This window comes from Daphnia pulex, chromosome 10 (assembly GCF_021134715.1).
Source record: "Daphnia pulex isolate KAP4 chromosome 10, ASM2113471v1".
In the NCBI taxonomy this organism is placed as follows: Eukaryota; Metazoa; Arthropoda; class Branchiopoda; order Diplostraca; family Daphniidae; genus Daphnia; species Daphnia pulex.
Genome location: NC_060026.1, coordinates 4,250,463 through 4,257,465, shown reverse-complemented (window position 1 = coordinate 4,257,465; position 7,003 = coordinate 4,250,463).

Genomic DNA, 7,003 nt, shown 5'->3' with positions numbered 1-7,003 from the left:
TCACCGCGTTTCGCGACTTGCGCAATCGAGGGGTTTTCTATCTCCCCCCCCCCCTCCTCCCCTCTCTATGGTCTATAATGCTCTTTTCGATGTACACGGACGAGCTGGAACGGCACGTTTGAGGGCGGCCAAACTTTTTAATGTCAATTTCTCTATCGGCCCGAAAAAAAACCAGTCGTTCGTTTGGCTGCTGCTCTCTGCTTATTCCCGTCGTCGGCGGACCAATTGATTTAACTCGTTTGATTGATTAACTTAGTTTTAATTACGTAGATGAGATTTTTATCGATCTGCTCCAACCAACCCACCCGCGCTCCTCTTCCCTCCGCCCGTTTTTTTTTCTTCTTTTATTGGAGCGGCAGATGTGATTGGTCGAAATAATAATGAATCGAACGTCGGAGTTGATTTCCAGTAAATGAACTTGATTTTGGGGGGAATTTGCTGGAATCATTTAATGCCTTTCGGCAGGGATTTAACTTGTGGGATGGGAATTGATAGAACGCAACAGGGCTGAATATGTTAGTCAATATTGAAGTTGTCCGATAATTTATTTCACGGATTTTTCCTTTGTTTTAGTACAGACGTTTTCTTCTCACTGATAGAGTAGAGTAGTAGAGACGGTGTCGAAATGAAGAATTTCACACCTATCTGCTTTCACTGCAAGTTGTGATGGACCAGTAGAGGAGCAACCTCCAGCAGTGGAGAATGTAAAACGTGGGTTTTAAATTTAAATAAATTAATGTCCTTGATCTAAAGATCCTATAACGAAATAGATGAAGCATTTTATTCCAAATGTATCAAAATGATTTATTCTTTATTTTCGAGTGTTGCTCAACAACTTATTAGGAAAAAGGTAGTCCTCTTTAGTTTCTTTAGTGTTCATTTACGCGAGCAATTAAATCTGCGGTTATTCCGAGTGTGTTGTCGCATGACCGAATTTTTCCACGCAAAAGATCCCACCATAGCAGAATTTTGAAAGACTGTGGGCCTGTGGTGGGTTATCAGGTACTGAGTCAAATTTATTTATTACGATGATTTGTCGGAGTTCCAATAGAATTCCACGTCGACCCAACTTTTGATGAACGTGTTTTCACGAAGTGTGTTCGTCTTTTAATTATTATCTGCTGCTGATGGCAGAAAATGCAGTTGCGCGGTTCGACTTCATGTTGTGTAAGAAATTGAGTCAACTATTCTCAATATAAGGGATCTTTACATGAATAAAATGAAACGAACGTCGCAGTTAATTTCGAGTAAATGAACTTTATTTAGTGGGGAATCCGCTGGAATCTTTTGCTGGCCACTGGCAGGGAAATTAACTGGTGAATATAATTTGACAGATATTAACTAAATAGTATTAACTAAATAGTATATGCTAACCAATTATGGAATTGTCCGTCCTTTAAAAGAGCGATTTAATTTCGTGTAATTTACGAGAGTTTCACAGTTTAATATAATCGATGGGACTCAGGAAGTTGATCATCAATTCAACTGGATTATAACCATCTCCTTGTAGTTCCCTCATTATAGCAATACTAAGTGAACTTTTAGGACAAATGTAATGGGCAAATATAAAAAAGTTTCGCAACTGATGATGTACGCAATACAACCTAATGGATCACAACGTTTCATTCTCCATTATCGAGCGTTGCACAACAACGCTTAGATAAACAGATTGATTTCATAAGTTACTATGATGTTCACTTACACGGGAAATCAAATTTTCGTTCGTTCCGACGGTGTCGTCGATCGACCGAATTTCTATTCAAAATACGTCCTGCCACAATAGAATTTTGAAAGATTGTGGACCTGTGAATACGGTTGGGCTATCTTGTCTTAAATCGAATTTATTTAATAGCCTAAGATTAAATGTCGGGAGTTCCAAGTCGATCAACTTTGAGTTAATCAACGTGTTTTCACGAAGCGAATTCGTCTTTTTATTCCTTAGGCCTACCTGTTGGCAGAAAATGCAGTTGGGCCGTTCGCCTGTATGCTGTGCTAGGAATGGTGTCAACTCCTTTCGTAATAAGGTATCTTTAAATGAATGAATCAATCAAACGTCGGAGTTTATTTCGAGTACATGAACTTGATTTTGGGGGAAATTTGCTGGAATTATTAACTGCCCATTGACAGGGATTTAACTGGTGGGACGCATTTTATTGGAATTAGACAGGATGGAAAATGCTTAACGATATTGATAATGATCTTCCTTTTATAGTAGGGCCAATGTATTATCAAACATTAAACATTAGAAGACGGACGACCTCATTCTAAGCTGGCCGGAGGTCTGTCACCAACATCTCATGAAAGAGATGCAACCTCTTCATGGCCAAATTTCATAAGTTCGATAACGTGTTAACAATGGCCTGCTTTAATCTGAAAAACAAACGTCCAAATCTTATGACTAATTCCGATGATAAACGTATTGCAATTCAACCCGATTGGACGACGACGGTTTATTATTACGGTGGCGAGCGTATATCACAACAGCTAATTGAAAAACATAATCTCCTCATCAGTTTCTTGAATGCTCACTAAGGTGAGAAATAAAATCTACGTTCATTCCGAATGGAATGAAAGCGGTGTCGTCTTTGGACCGAATTTCCATCGGCCTCCGAATATTACGGCACGGCTGAATTCTTGAAAAATGGTTGAGTCTTGGCTCTTGGGTGATCAGCTAGTCTTGAATGATAGGCTTTATAATAGGCAAACAAGCGAGAAAAGGCTTTTCGCCTACAGCGGATTTTCCCGGTGGAATTTTGAAGTATGACGGTTACGCGAGTTCAACTGAGATATACTCAGAGAATTTACCAGATAATTTCGATTTGAATTACAATCGCGTCACGAAAGACGTTATGTAACAACGAACTTAATTTTAAGGTTTTTTACAGAAATTATTAAATACGCGTTTGGAGGTTTGTAATTAACTAGATACGAGCCCATCGAATTTAACACGATGAAATGTGTCAGCTAACTTTTAACTTACCCTTCACCATAAATTTAGTACAATTTTTTATTTAACGTACACTAATGTACTCGCTCTGATTAAATCACTTGTCAAGAGATTCAATTCTACAGCATCGGTATACGTCACGACGAACTTTGTAACGACCTTTTCACCACGGTTGATAAAGAGATTAAAATTCACTGAAACAGGACTTCCTCACTGTGCCGCTTCAGATTACGTCTAACTATTCCTAGAAGAGAGCGTTACTCAATAATCTATTGAAAATAGGTAAAACTATCATTTCCTATAGTTGCTCATTAACGTGAAAAATAAAATCAGCGTTCATTACCGAGTAGGCCTATGTCATCAACTCATCGTTGGAAGATAAATTTTCTGAAGACTGCTGGCTATGCTGAGATTACCAGGACTTATATCAAATAGACTTTTTGGGGATTTTAGTTGTCGAGGTTTTCTCAATTAATAGCAGTGTCACTAACGACTTTGAATAAATGAACATGTTAGACGAAGAGAATTGGATTTTAAGTTCCAACCCATCGGCAAAGAAAATCCAATGCCCTTGCGTGTTTCACTGAATATGTTAACATCAAGTGTGTTTATAGATATTAGATTCCCAATCAATATAATACATCGTTTTTTTCCTTATTTCACAACACGTCTAGTCCTCTAATTGAAATCCAATGCTGCGTTTATCGTCTGATGACTGCTAGAATCGTTAGTTAGGCTTTTAAAACAGATACCTCTTACAAAAACAGATTTGTTTGTTTTAAAAACAGATCCTATTACAATCATTTCTTGAGTCAACCGTACGTCAGTTAAAAACCCGAGTAATCAGAAATCACGGTGCGCACAGAACAGCTAATATCAAATAGTATTAATGCCTATGAGATTGTCTTAAAACGGTGTAAATACATAGAAAGGTTCGTGTGATGCAAACCGACTAAATCGTGCTTGACTTTTAACAGCTAATGACAATTGTCATTTTGTATCTGTACCTTTAGTGTTCATTAATAAAACAAATGTATATTATGTTGTATTTTGCCGTGTCGTGTGAATTGATTCCGTAAACCCGCGTAAACCAAAAGAAAGAAGCATATTTTGGAGTATTCGCCTTCGGTGATCTTTTCAACGTACGAAAGAAGTTCCCGCGGAAAAGTTTGGACGAGTTATTTGCTTCCGGCTGTCATGCCAACGGGTGGCGTCATTGCGAGTTGACTGAAGCGCAAGATATTTTAACATAGATTTCGAAGTTAACAGCTGATCAGGCAACCACAAACGTCATCTAAGATAAATGAACTCAATATTTCTTATTCGAGTAAATGAACTTGATTTGGGGGAGAATTTGCTGGAATTGTTTAATGCCCTTCGACAGGGATTTAATTTGTGGGATGCGATTTGATAGAATAACACATGATTCAATATGATAGTCAATATTGGAGATGTTCGTTAACTTATTAAAGATTTTATTTTTATAATATAATAAGGAATTTATCCCTTCGATCCATGGTAATAGGTTGATATTGGAGTATATAGTGACCCTACTTATCTCCATTGTTATCATGGATGGAAGATTCCAAACATCAATCGTTTGGGCTAAGGATAAGGATAAAATCTCCCCAAAATATCAATTTTAATGTCAACATATATCAAACACCTCCACCGATGAAGCTGACACATCATAACTAATTTGAATCACGAAAATTAATTCCTAATGTGCTAGCGTTGCACACCAACCTGTTGAAAAACAGATTGTCCTCGTCAGTTTCTATGATGTTCATTTACGCGAGTAAACAAATATGCGTTCATTCTGAGCGTGTCGTCGATTGACCGAATTTCGATTGGCAATTAGATCCCATCCCACCATGCAGCGGCAGAAAAATTAGGAAAGACCGGGAAAGACTCTGGACCTGTGGCTACTGTTGGGTGATCACTGATCAGCCATAGTCTTCCATCCAATTGATTTATGACATTAATTGTCAAAGTTCCATCACGGGAAGTCTCGAAATGAACTTGATAATCTGTTGCAGTGCCAAGGAGAATTGCAATATGTCAGCAAGAAATGGGTTGTCGTATAACATCTATTTAATTCTAATTAACAACGATTTAACAATGGAAATTTACCCTATCAACTGAATATAAGAAATCTTTGACGTAAAATATTTTATGATATTCCAGCAATATCTCAATTGCAATCTAGAAAATTTTATAGAATTGCTCACTTTAAATAACATATTGCTTCTATGTTAAGAACATGTGATGATGTTCCTATTTCGATAATTGTAGTATGTTACAGGAATGTCAATATCTAGTACAACATTTATAATTATCAATTAACGTACTTAAGTCACGCTTATTGTTTATCGCATAGGCCAACAGATTTGGGAGAGGTCGATGAGGTCTTCTTTCAAGAATTGTATGATCCCGTACGAAAATGTCTCAGGCCTTCTCATATGAGTCTCCTATATGAGAACCGTATGAGTCCCAAAACATAGCTGATTTCTCATATGAGATGAGTCACTCAGTGAGTTATCATTAGACGAGAAATCATATGAGGATATGCGAATTTATTCATTCATCCTCCTCACATGAGTTATGTTTGATGAGATATCATATGAGGATAGGAGTTTTCCTTATTTCATGAAATGCATGTGAGTTTTCATATCATGAGAAATCATATGAGGATATGGGAATTTATTCATTCAGCAACCTCACATGAGTTTTAGTTGATGAGATATCATATGAGAATAGGAGTTTTCCCTATTTCATGAAAAGCATGTGAGTTTTCATATCACGAGAAATCATATGAGGATATGCGAATTTATTCATTCATCCTCCTCATATGAGTTATGTTTGATGAGAAATCATATGAGGATACGAGTTTTCCCTATTTCATGAAACGCATGTGAGTTTTCATATCATGAGAAATCATATGAGGATATGCGAATTTATTCATTCATCCTCCTCACATGAGTTTTAGTTGATGAGAAATCATGTGAGAGTAAGAAAACTTTGAAACTTCCTTATCTCATATGAGTGCTTGTGGGTTCTCATTACATGAGAAATCATATGAGGATATGCGAATTTATTCATTCATCCTCCTCACATAAGTTATGGTTATGAGAAATCATATGAGGATAAGAGATTTTGACATCCTCGCTCTCCCATGAGAAAGCATAATATTTTATTTGCGTGTATGACAAATTAGTGAGTCATCAGTACACATGAGAAATCAGCGAGTTTTCAGTAATCCTGAGAAATCAACGTTTTTTCAGCTTACACGAGGATTTAGTGAGTTATCATTCCATTTGAAATTCAGTGAGTTTTTAGTAAACGTGAAAAACTAGTGCTGAGTTCTCAGTAAACAGGAGAAATCAGTGAGTTCACAGTAAATGGGAGAAATAAGTGAGTTCTCAGTAAATGTGAGAAATTAGTGGGTTTTCAGTAAAATAGAGAAATCAGTGAGTTGTCGGTACATCCAAAAATCATGCCATGGGATTATTTGTTCTCTAATTTGTTGTAGCATTTTTAACCGTTTAATAAATTAAATTATTCGCACTATTTTTACATATGATGATCCTAATATATGACTGAGTTAGTCGTGTGGGTTAAGTCACCAATTCTGGTTGTGAAAGACGAAGGTTCAAATCCGGGATAAGTTTATTATTTTCAGCATGCCGTACCAATGGTACGGCACAATATATATGGAAAATTTAACTGATGCAATAGTCGATGCATGGCTGCACCGAAACTTTCATGATTGAATTGAAGCTGCATCAGTATCGAACCTTAATACCCTCAACATTAACGTGATTGTCTAAATCGTTAACCATTATACAATGATGAGGTTATTAAAATTGTGAGTAGGAGACAAAAAGACAATGGAACTTGAAGAGCGACAAAAGAGTCGTTAGTTCTCTGAATTCCTTAAAAGGCAATTTTAATTTTCTTGTTATCCTAATAATCATTCTTACAACAATTCATAACATATCTGTATCGCCTTGGTGTGGCACGACGGCCACCTGGGTTCAAATCCAGATAAAAAAA